The sequence below is a fragment of the Herpailurus yagouaroundi genome, unplaced genomic scaffold (assembly GCF_014898765.1).
Source record: "Herpailurus yagouaroundi ecotype Mexico unplaced genomic scaffold, PumYag 180, whole genome shotgun sequence".
NCBI classification, from domain to species: Eukaryota; Metazoa; Chordata; class Mammalia; order Carnivora; family Felidae; genus Herpailurus; species Herpailurus yagouaroundi.
This window is the reverse complement of record NW_024412411.1, coordinates 16,423,628-16,438,875: the sequence shown is the minus strand read 5'-3', so window position 1 is coordinate 16,438,875 and position 15,248 is coordinate 16,423,628. Positions and strand designations below refer to the sequence as shown.

The 15,248-nt window shown below is 36.3% G+C and overlaps 1 long non-coding RNA gene across 1 annotated transcript in view; it reads left to right on the top strand.

Annotated features, from left to right (window-relative positions):
* Positions 1-15,248, top strand: part of LOC121039384 (uncharacterized) — a 162,069-nt gene that overhangs the window by 108,763 nt on the left and 38,058 nt on the right. The window lies entirely within an intron of this gene.

The following is a 15,248-nucleotide window of genomic DNA, read 5'->3' as shown; positions in this document are numbered from 1 at the left end:
GAGAAAAGGTTAATTGCCAAAAGAACCATTGAACATTTCAGGGAAATATCAAGTTACCTTACCTCTTACCATATACCAAAATAAATTGTAGTGAGTTAAACATAAAAAGTGAGTAAGTAAATATATAATGATGAAAATAAAACAAGACATAAATGAATATTTATAGTTTTTCTTTGGATGCAGACTCTCTGAGGATAAAAGCTATGGGAGAAAACACAAAGGAACAGATTAGGATATTTGTTACATGATATTGGCAACTTATTAAGATGTTCCAGCCATCATACTCTTTGCTTTATCTATGTATTGTTTGATGAAAATTTATCAACCACTATGAACTAAGTGAAATTAATATGCCCATTTTATAGAGAAGAAAAGTAAGGCAGAGAGCTGTTAAAGTAATTTGACCAAGATCACACAGCATAGAGATGGCAGAGCAAGAATTCAAACCCAGTGAAATAACAGAGACTCTGTTCTTTATCATGGTGCTCTTTGGGATGCTACAAAAAATAAACTGTAGATCTAAGCTAAAAATCATTAAAGAAAAAAACCATAAGGTAAAACATTTTAAAACTCCCATTAAGTAAAAGGCAAATAACAAATTGGGAGAAATATTTTCAACAGATATGACTATAAATATATGTCCATTACTTGAGTCTATCCTCTTTGTTCTTATTCTCCTTATCTTAGTAGTCTGTATAGAGGATACATATTCATGTGTGCATAAGTGTGAGCATGTGTGTGGTGTATAAAGAGCTTTCATAAATTAATGAAAAAGACAACACTCAAACAGGAAACAAATGGGCAATAACATGATCAGAAACTTCAGGAAGGCTTAGAAATGAAGTATGGTGTGCCTGGGTGGCTCAGTCAGTTGAGTGTCTAACTTTGGCTCAGGTCATGATCTCACGGTTTGTGGGTTCTGGCCCCATGTCAGGCTCTATGCTGACAGCTCAGAGCCTGGAGCCTGCTTCGGATTCTGTGTCTCCTCCTCTCTCTCTTTCTGCCCTTCCCTCGCTAGTGCTCTGTCTCTGTCTCTCAAAACTGAATAAAAACATTTAAAAAAAAAAGAAATGGACTATAAACTAGTAACAAATCATCAATATATTATTTTCCATCAATTCAGAAAATATTTACTGATAAATTAGTACAATGTTTCTGGAACAATGGAGGAACCAGAAGGGGAATGGAAAAGTGAAGTACTCCATCCCACCTATGGCCAAATCTCTCCATTCCCATTGCTACAGAGAACACCACTTACATTGTGACAAAAGGACCTTAATTCTCTCCTCCCCCCCTCCTCCTTCCCCTCTTCCTCCTCCCCCTCTTCCTCCTCCTCCCCCACCCCCTCCTCCTTCTTTCTCTGTTTTAGACAGAGCTCTTAGACAAAGAGATCCTAGTCTTGGATCTCTTTGCAAACAGCTTCCTGGGTTTTGCCCTAAAATGGAAAGTAAAAGAATGCTCAAAAATTTTAACAGGACCTTGTTGCTAGGCAACCATTTCCTTTGTCTCTAAGTATATGGAATATGACATTGTTTGGAATGTGTTTTTAGTCCTGTACCTTAATACAAAGGAGCAAGGTGGGGGGTTAGGGAGGAGGTGAGGGAAGAGGTGGTGAGATAGAAACCTTTAGATTGAGACAATATAAACATATAATATGAGGGGAAGAAAAACCAAAAGAAGTCACCATAGACATTTCAACCCACCACCACCATGTGGTGACTAAAACTTCAAAATGGATTTTTTTTTTTTTTTGGTGAGAATAAACCTATGGTTATAAGCATATTCTTACCTTCATTATGGTCTGCATATTTTCTCTCTACAGGAAATGTAAATATATTCTTGATATCTTTTTACAGTCGTATAATACGAAAGCAGTTAAAGATATGTTGTGATTGGACTTGTTCACAATATACCATAGGCTTGAATTCCTCAAGTTGTCTATATTTACAGGACAGGTGGGTCTCAATTATGTACCTACCTCTGTGTTCTCGTTGGCCTGAAGACAGCCTATAAATAAGAACGGGCAGTGGTGTCTATTGGCCAGAACAAGTTCACAACTCACTTTTGACTCTGTTCTCAAAAGTATCACTTTTATTTGTTCAAAGGCAAGGATTCTAATTGGGCAGCTTTTTTTGAAGAAATGGGTTGTAGCAGGTTATGAATAAATACATATAGAGATACTTTTTGTTCTGCTTGGTGGCTGGCCTGCCATGGTAAAAGCCATCATCATTGGAGTCACACACAATTCAAGACTTGGGTGTAGTTAGGGAGAATGGAGTGAGAAAGACCCACCAGCTTGCTGTGATTCTAGGGTCTGGCCATTTGCAGCCTAGAAAAGAGAACTTCTCTATCTGTTCTAGTTTACTCACCAGAGATCATACTGGGTTTAGGGCTGAAGGACTTAGTCAGCACTGAAGTTTTGCTTCATCAGTAAATAGGACATTTTTCTATGCACACATTTCCCTTTAGGACCTTGTAGTCAGGAATGGCTGGTTGAGGTCAGGATTTAGGACTTCTCTGGCCAAACACGTATTAACCTCATTATGATTCACAAAATTGTTAAATGGCAGAGAAGCAAACTTGATGGGATTCCAAAGATTTGGCTTTTAGCTCCTACTTCACCATAGATAAGTAGTCATATTTTGGATGGTTCTTTATCCTCTTAGTGTCTCATTTTCTATTATTAAATAAATCCTACCCACAGAAGCAGGTATAAAACATATGTTGAGGGTTTCAAAAATAATAAGATAGACAACTATATACCTAATAGACTAAGAAACAGAATATGAGTATGTGAAAAGGTCCTTGTGCCTCGATATGCCCTTCCCCATGAGCATCACCCTTCTTTCCTTTTTCCTCAAGAGGTAACCCTTATCCTGACTCTTGTTTTAGTCATCCTGCCACTTTTTGGTGATTTTTATTTTTACATGGTTTCAAACTTCAAGAAGATTTGGAAGAATAGTATAAGGAAATCTTAGATATACTTTACCCAAGTTTGCCATTTGTTTACATTTTACTTATTTGTTTTACCATTTTATATATGTATGAACCATTTGAGAAGAAGGTGGAATTACTTTTCTCATTTGCTCCTCAATGTGCCTCTTTCCTAAGAACAAGATCAATGTGTATTCATTCCCTAAACATAAAGACACTCTCTCACAGCATCATATACAGTTATCCAAAATTAAGAAATTTAATATTGCCATAATAGTTTTTCTCATCCATTTTTAAATTTTATTAACTTCTCCAATAATATTCTATAAGCCTTGATCACCCTAGTCCCGGATCTGACCCAGGACCACCAATATCTTTTATTTGTTACATCTCTTTGTAGTCTCCTTTACTCTGGAATCATTTCTCAGTCTTTTTTCATCTATCTTGACCTTGAGAGTTTTCAAGAGAATGGAACAATTGTTTGGTAGAATACTCTCAATTGGGTTTATCATATATTTTATCATGGTTACATATAAGTTATGTATTTTTGTCAGGATGCGAAAAAAGTGACATTATGTCTCCCATAGGAGGCACATAATAGCAGTTTGTACTGATATTGGTGATATTAACATTATCACTTGATTTAGGCAATGCCTACCAGGTTTCTCCATTATAAACATGCCATTTTCCCTTGTTAATAGGTATTTTGTGGGGAAATAATTTGAGATTATGTAAATACCTTAATACCCATCAAAGACCACTTCTTTTGTATCTCTCTATATGTGTTGCAATTCTGCTGAAAGTTTTTTCCTTTTCTCCCATTTATTTATTTATTCATGTTTTATATTGGTATAAATTCATGCGTTTTTTTAATGGGTAAATTGTCATAGATTTGGCCAATGAAGCTGCTAAACTTGTCTCTGGTTTTGCTTTATAATGTTGTCATTATTCTTTGAATAATTCCTTATTATCTGGCAAAGCAAGATGTTTCAGGGTCAACTCATGATTTCCCTGCCTCAGTCCTGGATCTGTCCATTTTCCTAAGGAATCTTGTTTCTTTTTTAATAGAAAAAAGATATTTATAAATGAAGATCTGTGCTGAAGGTGTGCTCATTGCTGTTAATATGTCAATATGTCATGGCCTTTAGACCATCTCGATAGACATACCTAGGGAATATTCCCGCCCCCCCCCCCACACACAAATACTCATAATACATAATAGTGAGAAACCTGGTTTTCTCAACACATTTACTCATTCAATCAAGCTTGGAATACACAAAACATAGTTTCAGAATTGCTATTCCATACTACAGCATAAATCAAACCTACTAACTACAGTTCAATATGATTTACATTTTTACTTATAAAATTTATATTCATTAAACACAAAAACCTTAGATATAAAATTTCATGAGTTTTGACAAATGCATACATGATTCACACATCTGTTAATAATAATACATAGAATATTTCCATAACTTCAGAACATTTCTAGATATATTTTCCAAATTAACATGCCTACATCTTCAGAGTGTTTTACATGTTTTCAACTATAGATTAATTTTCCCTATTCTAGAACTTTAAATAATTTGAAGATAATTGTCCGTGGTATCTCATAATCCTTGAACATGGTATATCTTGTTTTTATTTAGGACAAATGAGTTTTTCTTAGCAATGTTTAGTAGTTTCCAGTATATAGGTATCAAACATTTTGTTAATTTGTATCTAAGTATTTTATGTTCCTCTTTTAAGCTACTATGAATACTTTTATTTCATTTTCAAAAAGTTTGCTGCTAGTGTATACAGCTACAATTTTTGTACACTGAACTTTTATCCTGCAACCTTGATAAATTCACTCATTAGTTCTATTACTTCCTTTGTCATTTCCTTAGCATTTTCTATAGAGAGAATCATGTTTCCTGCAATAAGAAACATTTTCACTTCTTTTTTCCTCACATGTAGTGACTTTTATTAGCTTTTAGTGCTCCATTGCATTGTTAGAACTCCTGATAGAATGAAGAATTAAAGTGTGAAACAAAAAATAGGATATTGACTTCAGGTTTTTCCATAAATGATTATGGTCAAATTAAGGTAGTTCACTTCTAGTCTTAGTTTACTGAGAGTTTTTATGATGAATCAGTATAGACAGTTATGATTTTTTTTTCTGAATGTGAGAATAGGAAAGGATAAGAAAGGACAGGAAGAGAGGAAAAGGTAAAATTATTCGGTGCCACTCAGCTGGCAACCTTCCTCACATTTCCATCTTTCAGTGATTCCTCTCTTATCTGAACTCAGATTGCCTTAAGAGTCAGTGCTTAATTGTCCTCTGTTATGTGTGTGTTGATTTGTCTTTACTGTCAAAGTAAAAAGAACTTTGAGGGTAGGAATACAAAGTTTTGCTTCTCCATATCCCTTTCTGCCCTTGTATTTGGCTGGGCTTACAGAGATTGCTTGATCACTTTCAACACTGATTTTATAAGTAATAAAGTGCTAAAATTATTTACTATTTTAGAGTTCTGCATCACTGCAGTCTCAAGAACAGACCTATATGACTTGTTAGTGACCACAGAACTCATTTGAAACACAGCAAGAAAAAGAACTCAGATTCTTTGACCCTTCATCCACACCCCATCTTAGTGCACCAGGCTGGCTGATCCCCATTGTTCCTCCCAAGACCATCTCTGAGGTCAGTTCTTACATCAATAAGGATCATACTATAGCCTCAAAATTGGGTCAGATCAGGATATATAGACACAGAGCCACCGTTGGCCTCTTATCCTCCATAACCATGGAATTAGCCTATCAACAAGTTTATACTGAAAATGCCCCGTGGCCAAACAGGGTCTTTCCAGACATTCTGCAACTTGGCACAAAGTTAGATATATGTGATTGTATGTTGTACCCAATTCCTATTTGCATACAGATCTCCTCTGGTGTGGATAACTCTGGAGAAGGGTCCTCCAAAGGTTCAGAGTAGGCTATAGTTAAGGTCACCATATTTGTTTCAACTGCTATAAATGTTGCATCTTTGTAGGTTACGTGGTAGGGAAAATTGTCTGTACTACATTCACATTAGACAGATATCAACTTGACTGAGCAATCCTCAAGACTCTGTCAAAGGGAAACAGAGATCAATGGAGGGTACTTGGCTTCATTTACCCTGAGACTGAAGCAGGGTCTCTACTTAGTTTTCCAATTTTATTTCCTGCCACTCTCTCCTTTGCAGTGCATGGTCCAGCGACTCTAAAATATTTGTCATTCCCTACACACAATACTTAGCTGGAGTTTTTTTTTTCTTTTCCTTCATAGGCTCATGCTGTTCTCTCTACTGAGAATGTCAATAACTTTTCTCCTTCCCTCCCAATCCTTCTCTCACATACTGCTTTTCACCTAACATCCAGTCACTTCACAGTATTTATTAAGTACTACCTGTGTGCCAGGGACTTTGCTAGGTGTTGGAGATACAGAGGTGAAGATCATGAAGTTCTTGCCCCATGAGAGCTCCCAGTGTGTTGTGGGGCTGACAGGTACATAAGCACTGACAGTAAAGACTAATACTATGATGGGGGACCACAGGATCCTGTGAAGGCACAAAGAAACATCACCTATTCTGGCCTTGCAAGGCCACTGAAGCCTCCTGGTGGAGGTTATACAAGCTAAGATCTAGAAGACCAGGTCTTAGGAATTAGCCAGCCAAAGGGAAGAAAAGTGAGAACCCAAGCTATAGAAATTGGACTCCCAGCTTCAGGACAGAGCTCAACTAATTTATCTTCTAGAAGACTTTGCTGACCTGTCCCAGGATGTCAGTTGTCCTCTGATTTTTCATCACTTCTTGTGCAGATTCCAGTTATGACACTTAACCACTCTCTGCCATAATCTTTCATGTGTCTTTCTTCCTTAGTAAACTGGGATGTCTTCAGACCTGAGCTTTATTCACTATACTTGCAATATTTAGCGTGGAAACTGGTACTGTATGATTGTTAATAAGTGTTTGGGGATGTGAATGAATACATAAATGGACCACCAACACATGTGGAGCTCTTCTAGAGGAGATGATACCACCTGTGTAGCCGACTACACTGCTCCAATCACTCTGTGCAAAATTTGTGACACCAGTCCATACCAGGCTAGGGCAAGGTCTCTGGTGGCAAAGGAGAGCAAACAGGTTTTCACCCCTTCCTGTCATCATTTGTGACTTGTAGAACTACATGGGCCACTATTCTTTCCTGGTTGCAGGAAAGGAAAGGGATTCCAAAAGATGTAGGCTTTGAGAATTGTATTCTTCTACCTAAAAATGAGTTCCTGAGTCTCCATTGTCCCATAGTTTTCATTACATTTTAAGATTTGTAATGAAGACCTATTGTACATCATGAACTATCAAATAAAAATGAAATGGCAATCCACTTTTGACTCTCCTCCCTTTTCCTACAGCCATGATGGGAATCATTTTACCTATATGTTGTTGGTAGCTGACACTCCAATCCTCATGCCCCCTGTGATTGGTGTTGGGGAAGTAATGAAAAACAAAAAAATCTCCTGCCAACCCAAGAGAATCCTCTCTACAAAATATAAAAAAGAATGAAACAGTTTTATCGGTGATTAAGCATTAAACCAGGCTGCAATGCAGATCACAGGCAATTGCCAAAGAGATCACAAAGACAAAAAGAAACCTTACCCTTCATAATAGATGGGCAGATACATTCCATTATATACATGTTAATTATCTTTATCCCAAGGAAAATAAACTTTTATGACAAGCAGATAATTACAATTGGAGTCAGGTGTCTAAGCTAAACTCACACAGGGACAGGGAGACCTGGGTACCATTCTCCCCATGTTCACATTCCAAAGGGATGCGAGTAGCCTCCCAGGAGAACCACTCTTAGGAGGCAGAGCTGACCAGAGGCTTATTTAGCTTTTAAAAGATTTACATACGTCTGAAGCAGACAGAGAAAGCATTTACAACTTCAAGTTTTCTAAAAGAATGCTAAAAGAAAATGGAAAGGGTACTTTCCTTTCTGTTTTGGAACCAGAGAAAATTTTAAATTCAATTTTTTTCTATACTTGTATATACCCTTATGTTGCCACTTCTCATTTATTTTATTCTTGTACCTGATCTGTCTCTATGTAATCTGTGACTATGATTATCTTTTTCAACTTTTGATTGTTTCTCTCTGTCCGTATTCTGTGTGTTTCTCCTCCATGAAACCTGTGATTTGACCACCTGTCCTCCCAGCCTGTACACAATGATTGGTTAGCTTCAGATAACCCTGGATCCCATCCATCTGTCCTTTCTATTGACTGTGACTGGGCACATCCTTAGAGCAATTCTTCTTAAACTTTAATGTGTATAAGGTCATCTTGGGAGCAGGGTAGGGCTCAAGATTCTGAATTTCTAACAAGCTCTTAGATGAGGCCACTGCTGCTGCTTAGGGACCATGTTTGAGTAGGAAAGCCTGGGAGCAGGACTAGTTTTTTCTACAGCCTGGGACACTGTTTATCTCCTATTGCCTATTTTCTTCATACAGACTGTTATTATTAATTTATTCATTTATTCAGTAATAAATATTTATTGAATGCATTCTTTTTAGGCAATGTCTCCCTCTCTCTTTTGTCCTGCTGTGGCTGACACTCCCATCCCTTCAAACATAACAGCGCAACTTGGAACAGATTCCTCTCTAACCACTTCAGCCAATTCCCTGTTCTCCTATGGCATGTCCCTAAGACTGCATTCTTTTCCATGTGGCTCTCCCAGGACATTTCACACTACAAATATTTTCTCCCTTTGTCTTTCTATGAAAATTAATTGCAAGTTGGAATATATCCCTTTGTCAGAGTATATGCCCTGGCTTTTTTATTTGGAAAATATAGTGTCAGAGCATAGAGACTTTGGCTGTGAGTCTGGTCCCTTACAGCATGCAGCTGTCATTGCTGGCTTCCGGGCAACGTTATTAAGGCTTCTCTGCTTTGTGGACTGTGGTTGTGGTCCTCTATTTGTCAGAAATGGGGAGACAGGAGGGGTTCTGAGTGCTTTTCAGCACCAGCCTTCCTTCATTATCTTACTCTCTGTGACAGGTAGGGCCAAAACAGAGTTCTCTGTGTCCTGGATGACATTTTAGTGTGTCCCCTGCTGACTGAGTGCCCCTGAGTGGAGACCTCCAAGATCAGCAGGCCCCTGAAGTAATAACCTAGAGGAATTGGTACTGAATCCCTTGGAACTGGTTTCTCCCCCACTTTCAACTGCCATGTGGTCTGATCTTAGAAAATTACTTTTAAAGTATTTTCTTTGATCTTCCAAATCACTGTAAATGCTCTCCAATTGGCATCAATTAACATCAAAGTGATTACTTGCCCAGCCCCACAGGAGTCCATAGCTTTATAGATGTCAGGGTTGCAGGCAGCTCCTTTCTATAGCCTCACTTTTTTGGAGAAACTAATCCAAGCTGATTTGCTGTCAGCCCGGGATTAGTACAGCTTGCTGTCTAGCCTGAAACAGCCTGAACCTGGAGTCCACTTCTCCCACCCTCCCTCACAATAACACCATGTAGTCTCCTCACCATGCAAGGCAAGTGTTCACTAGTTATTAGTCACATACGCAAATGTATAATTGTTCATGTACTGAAGTGCTGAAAACTCAGGCAGTCAGGTGCTCAGATCAAAGTGGAAAAAGTTTGCAACAGACCATGTTGGTATTGATATTAAGTCAATTGAGATAAGACAGGGAAGTGTTGCTGAGCATTGCAGACCCTTGCCATCTGTCAACTCAGGAGAATTAAGATAATTTGAGTTTCTATGACAATTCCAAGGTCTAGAAGACAGAGCGCATGCTGCTGTAGACATGGCAGGCTCCAGACATGGTGGCGCGAGGGTCCTACGCTTGTGGAATGGGGTTGATCTTCTTGCCCATCCATCCATACATCCATCCATCCAAAAGGCAGGCCTGCAATGGCTTCTTATTCAGCAGTGTTCCTGAGATTTCAGCCTGTTAACACCAAAGTCCTGCAGGGCAATTAACTCTTGACTCATCAGAAAGCCAGACTCTGTGACCAAAGTGGGTCCAGAGCTCTGGAGGCAGAGCTCAGGTGAAAGCTAAATGGAGTGCCTTCTAAAGGGCTCAGTATTTTATGACAAGCATATTTTACAACATGCAATAACTCATCATCTCAATAATCCGAGAAGGCTTATTTTGGCTTAGATATTTTAGAAAATATAAAGGATGGTTTTCAGTATGAGCTAGATCATGTTTTTAATTTTTTTTATTTGGTTTTAATCAGAGTAGTCATGATCCATAGATACAGTTCACTGAAGATGTTGAACCCTGAACAAATAATTGTGAGGAAGGGAGAAGATCATTTTTATATTAGAAATTTTAAAAATCCTAGTATAATAATCCATTATATATATTTCATATTATAATTTTTAATTTATGTATTTTATATTCTATATCTTTGGTCTCTTGGATAATATGGCACATTACATTCCTGGGGATTTGAAACTACAGTCAAGTTAGGTGTTAAATCTTGGTTTACTAGACTTGAACCTTAACCTAAGTGATGCCATTTTGGTCCTGTGGTTTTCTTTTTTAACAGATATAGAGTACCTATATAGATATATATAGGATATGTATATAGAACACATGCACACACACTAGGATATAATACTCCATGTGGTTATGTAATGATGCCTACTTCAAGTATATATATATTTCTATACACAGATAGTATTTACAAAAAATATGATTATACTGACTATAAGGTAAACTACCATATATAATATTTTTGACGTATGGTATCTGTGCTAATAGAATATATAATAGTATTTAATTTAATTAATTAATTTAATTAATTCAATTTAATTATATAAGATACATACTTTCATATGCACAGAAAACTGCTTCTCCTCAAATAAATAATTGGCAATTTCCCTGATTTTAACTGCTTTAAAGTTTCAAGGGATGTTTTAGATAGAAAGACTATGCCTATAGTCTGAGTTAATACATCTTTTTGAAGTTGACTTTTTCATGAGCTTTTATTTAACTAAATTATGCACATCATAATGCATATTTTGCAATCAATTATTCACCAGTGCTTTAACTTTCTCAAGCTAAATTACTACTCTGTGTGAAAGAAGAATTGCTGTTTTGAACCTCTTCATTACTATCTAAGCCAGAAATTTTCATCATTTTTCTGTAAACCTGCAATCAACTGGAAGCCCATTCACTTTAGAGTTCTTGGCAACAATTGATCCTTCTCTCTTATTAAAGGCCCAGGGCACGTTTCTAAGCAGAATCATGGACCTGGAACAAACTGCATTTTATCTTCACAAGAATCCTAAGAAGTAGATACTATTATCTCCATTCAACAGATGAGCAAACTGAGACTGGTAATATGTTAGCAGAGCCAGAATTTAAACTCAAGTATTTCAGACACAAATCATATACACTGCTTGCAGGGTTATGCTGCCCAACATAAAAAGAAGGAAAGAGTGCTTACAGGTGTAACTGAGATTCCTACACTGTTGTCACATGAGGAAAGGACACAGGTGAGGGTTTGGACCAATAATACTATTTTTAAAGTTTCTTATAAAACAGTTTATCTCCAAATAAGGGAGATGTTTGCATGCTCCCTTTTCTATCTATGCTAATAGTACCTTCCCTTTTAATTCACTCAGACTAGAAACTCCAATGTCCTATGCTAACCTACTTACCCTTCCTCCCTTGTGACATCAAACACTGAGTGGCCCCCATTAGAAAGATCTTGCACATCTATGTTTATCCCCTCACACCTACAGTTCTACAGTGGCCTCCTCAACTTTCTTTTTTAAACATAAAACAACATTTTATTAATTTCAGGTATACAACATAGTGATCCAACAATTCTATGCATTACTCTATGTTCACCACAGTAAGTGTAGTCACATAAAAATCTACTACAATATTATTGACCGTATTCCCTATGTTGTACTTTTCATATGCATGACTTATTTATTTTATAACTAGAAGTTTGTACCTCTTAATCCCCTTCACCTATTTTGATTGACTCACTCACCTCCTCTCAGGCAACCATTGCTTTGTATTTGGTTGTTGTGTCTTTTAGAGTCCACATATAAGTAAAATCATAGGGTATTTATCTTTCTCTGACTTAATTCACTTAGCATTATACCATCTAGGTTCATCTGTGGGGTCACAAATAGCAACATTTGTTGCTCTCATTCTTTTTTATGGCTGAGTAATATTCTATTGTATAAAATATACCACATCTTCTTTATTCATCTATTGATGGATACTTGGGTTGTTTCCATATCTTGGCTATTGTAGATAATTCTACAATAAAAATAGAAGTGCACATATCTTTTCAAATTAGTGTTTTTGTATTCTTTGGGTAAATACTGGATCATATGTTATTTCTATTTTTAATTTTTTTAAGTTTATTTTGAGATAGAGAGAGAGAGCGTGTGCACAAGAGTGAGAAGGAGAGGGGCAGAGAGAGAGAGGGAGAGAGAATCCCAAGCAGGCTTCACATCATCAGCACGAAGCCTGATATGGGGCTTGATCTCACAAACTGAGAGATCATGACCTGAGCTGAGATCAAGAGTCGGATGCTTAACTGACTAAGCCACCCAGGTGCCCTTCTATTTTTAATTTTTTTTTTTTTTTTGAGGAACTTCCATACTCTTTTCCACAGTAGCTGCACTAGTTTACATTCCTATCAATGGTGCATGAGGCTTCACTTTTCTCTAGATCCTCACCAACATTTATTATTTCTTGTCTTTTTGGTACTAGTCATTCTGAATGGTGTAAGGTGATATTTCATTGTGGTTTTTATTTGCATCTCCTTGATGATGAGTGATGTTGAGCACATTTTCCTGTGTCTGTTGGCCATCTGTATGTCTTCTTTGGAAAAATGTTTATTCAGGTCCTGTGCCCATTTTTTTAATCAGATTGTTTTCTGGGTGTTAGGTTATATATCATTTGCAAATATCTTCTTCCATTCAGTAGGTTGTCTTTTTGTTTTGTTAATGGTTTCCTTTGCTGTACAGAAGCTTTTAACTTTGGTATACTCCCAACAGCTTATTTTTCGTTTTGTTTCTCTAACCATTAGGGACAGATCCATAAATGTGTTGCTAAGGCCAATGGCTAAGAGATTACTGCTTACATTTTCTTCTAGGAGTTTTATGGTTTCAGGTCTCACCTCTAGGTCTTTATCCATTTTGGGTTTCTGTGTATGGTGTAAGACAGTGGTCCAGTTTCATTATTTTAATGTAGCTGTCCAGTTTTCCTAACACCATTTATTGAAGTGACACTATTTATTTCCCCCCTATTGTATTTTCTTGTCCCCTTTGTCACTGATAAATTTACTGAATAGGCATAGATTTATTTCTGAGTCCTTTATCCACTTCCATTGATCTATGTGTCATTTTTGTACCAGTACCATACTATTTTGATTACTATGCTTTTGTAGTATATCTTGAAATCTGGGATTGTGATACCTCCAGCTTTGTTCTGCCTTCCCAAGCTTGCTTTGGCTATTCAGGGTCTTTTGTGTTCCATATAAATTTTGGGATTATTTGTTCTAGTTCTCTTAAAAAATAGTATTTTGATAGGAATTGCATTGACTCTCTAGATTGCTTTTGGTAGTATGGACATTTTAACAATATAAATTCTCCTGAACCAAAAGCATGTAATATCTTTCCATTTGTTTATGTTGTCTTCAAATTATTTCATCAGTGTCATATCATTTTCAGAATAAAGGTTTGTTTGTTTTTTACCTCCTGGGTTAAATTTATTCCTAAGTATTTTATTCTTTATGGTGCCATTGTAAATGGAATTGTTTTAATTTCCCTTTTTGCTGCTTCATCAGTAGTGTAAAGAAATGCAACAGATTTCTGTGTATTAATTTTGTATCCTGCAACTTTAAACAATTTATTTATTAGTTCCAATAGTTTTTTGGTGAAGTCTTAAGGATTTTCTCTATATAGCATCATCTCATCTAAATAGTGACAGTTTTATAATTTCCTAACCAATTCGAATGTTTTTTTTTCTTTTTTCTTTTTTTTTTTTTTTTTTTGTCTTAATGCTGTGACTGGGACTTCCACTATTATGTTGAATAAAAATGAAGACAGCAGACATCCTTGTTTTGTTCTCAATCTTAGAGTTTGGAAAGTTTTCAGTTTTTCATCATTGAGTATGAAGTTAGCTGTGGTTTTGTCATAGATGGCCTTTATTATGTTAGAGCATTTCCCTTCTAAATCCACTTTATACAGATTTTTTTTTTATGAATGGATGTTGAATTTTGTCAGATGCTTTTTCTTCATCTATTGAGATGATCATATTGTTTTTACTCTTTCTCCTCTTAACGTGAGGTATCACACTGAAGGATTTGTGAATAATGAAACATCTTTGAATCCCTGGAGTAAATCCCATTTGACCATGGTGAATAATCCCTTTAATATACTCTTAAATTTGTTTTGCTAATATTTTGCTGAGGGCTTTTACATCCATGTTCATCCCAGATACTGGCCTAGTTCTCTTTGTGTAGTGTATTTGTCTAGTTTTGGTGTCAGGGTAATGCTGGCCTCATAGCATAAATTGGGGCATTTTCCTTCCTCTTCTATTTTTCAGAATAATTTGAGAAGAATAGGTATTAGTTCTTCAATTGTTTTGTAGAATTCACTAGTGAAACCATTGGTGTGTGGACTTATTTTTGAGAGTTTTTTATTATTGATTCAATTTTGTTACTAGTAATGGGTCTGTTCAAACTTGTTATTTCTTCCTGATTTAGTTAGAAAGTAGTATGTGCCTAGTAATTGGCCCTTTTCTTATAGGCTGTACAATTTGTTGGTATATAATTTTTTGCATCAGTCTCCTATATGTCTTTGTATTTCTCTGGTGTCAGTTGTTACTTCCATTTTATTTCTGTTATTAGTCATGTCCTTTCTCTTTTTTCTTGATGAGTCTGGCTAAAGATTTATCAATTTTGTTGATCTTTTCTAAGAACCAGCTTTTGAATTCACTGAGATTTTCTACTTTTTTTTTAAATCTCAATTTAGTTTACTTCTGATCTGATCTTTATTATTTCCTTCTTTCTACTAACTTTGGGCATTGTTTGTTTTCCTTTTTCTAGCTCTGTTAGGGGTTAAGGTTAAATTGTTTGAGATTTTTCTTGTTTCTTGAGGTACACCTATATTTTATTTTTATTTTTTTATTTTTTTTATTTTTTTTATTTATATATGAAATTTATTGTCAAATTGGTTTCCATACAACACCCAGTGCTCATCCCAAAAGGTGCCCTCCTCAATACCCATCACCCACCCTC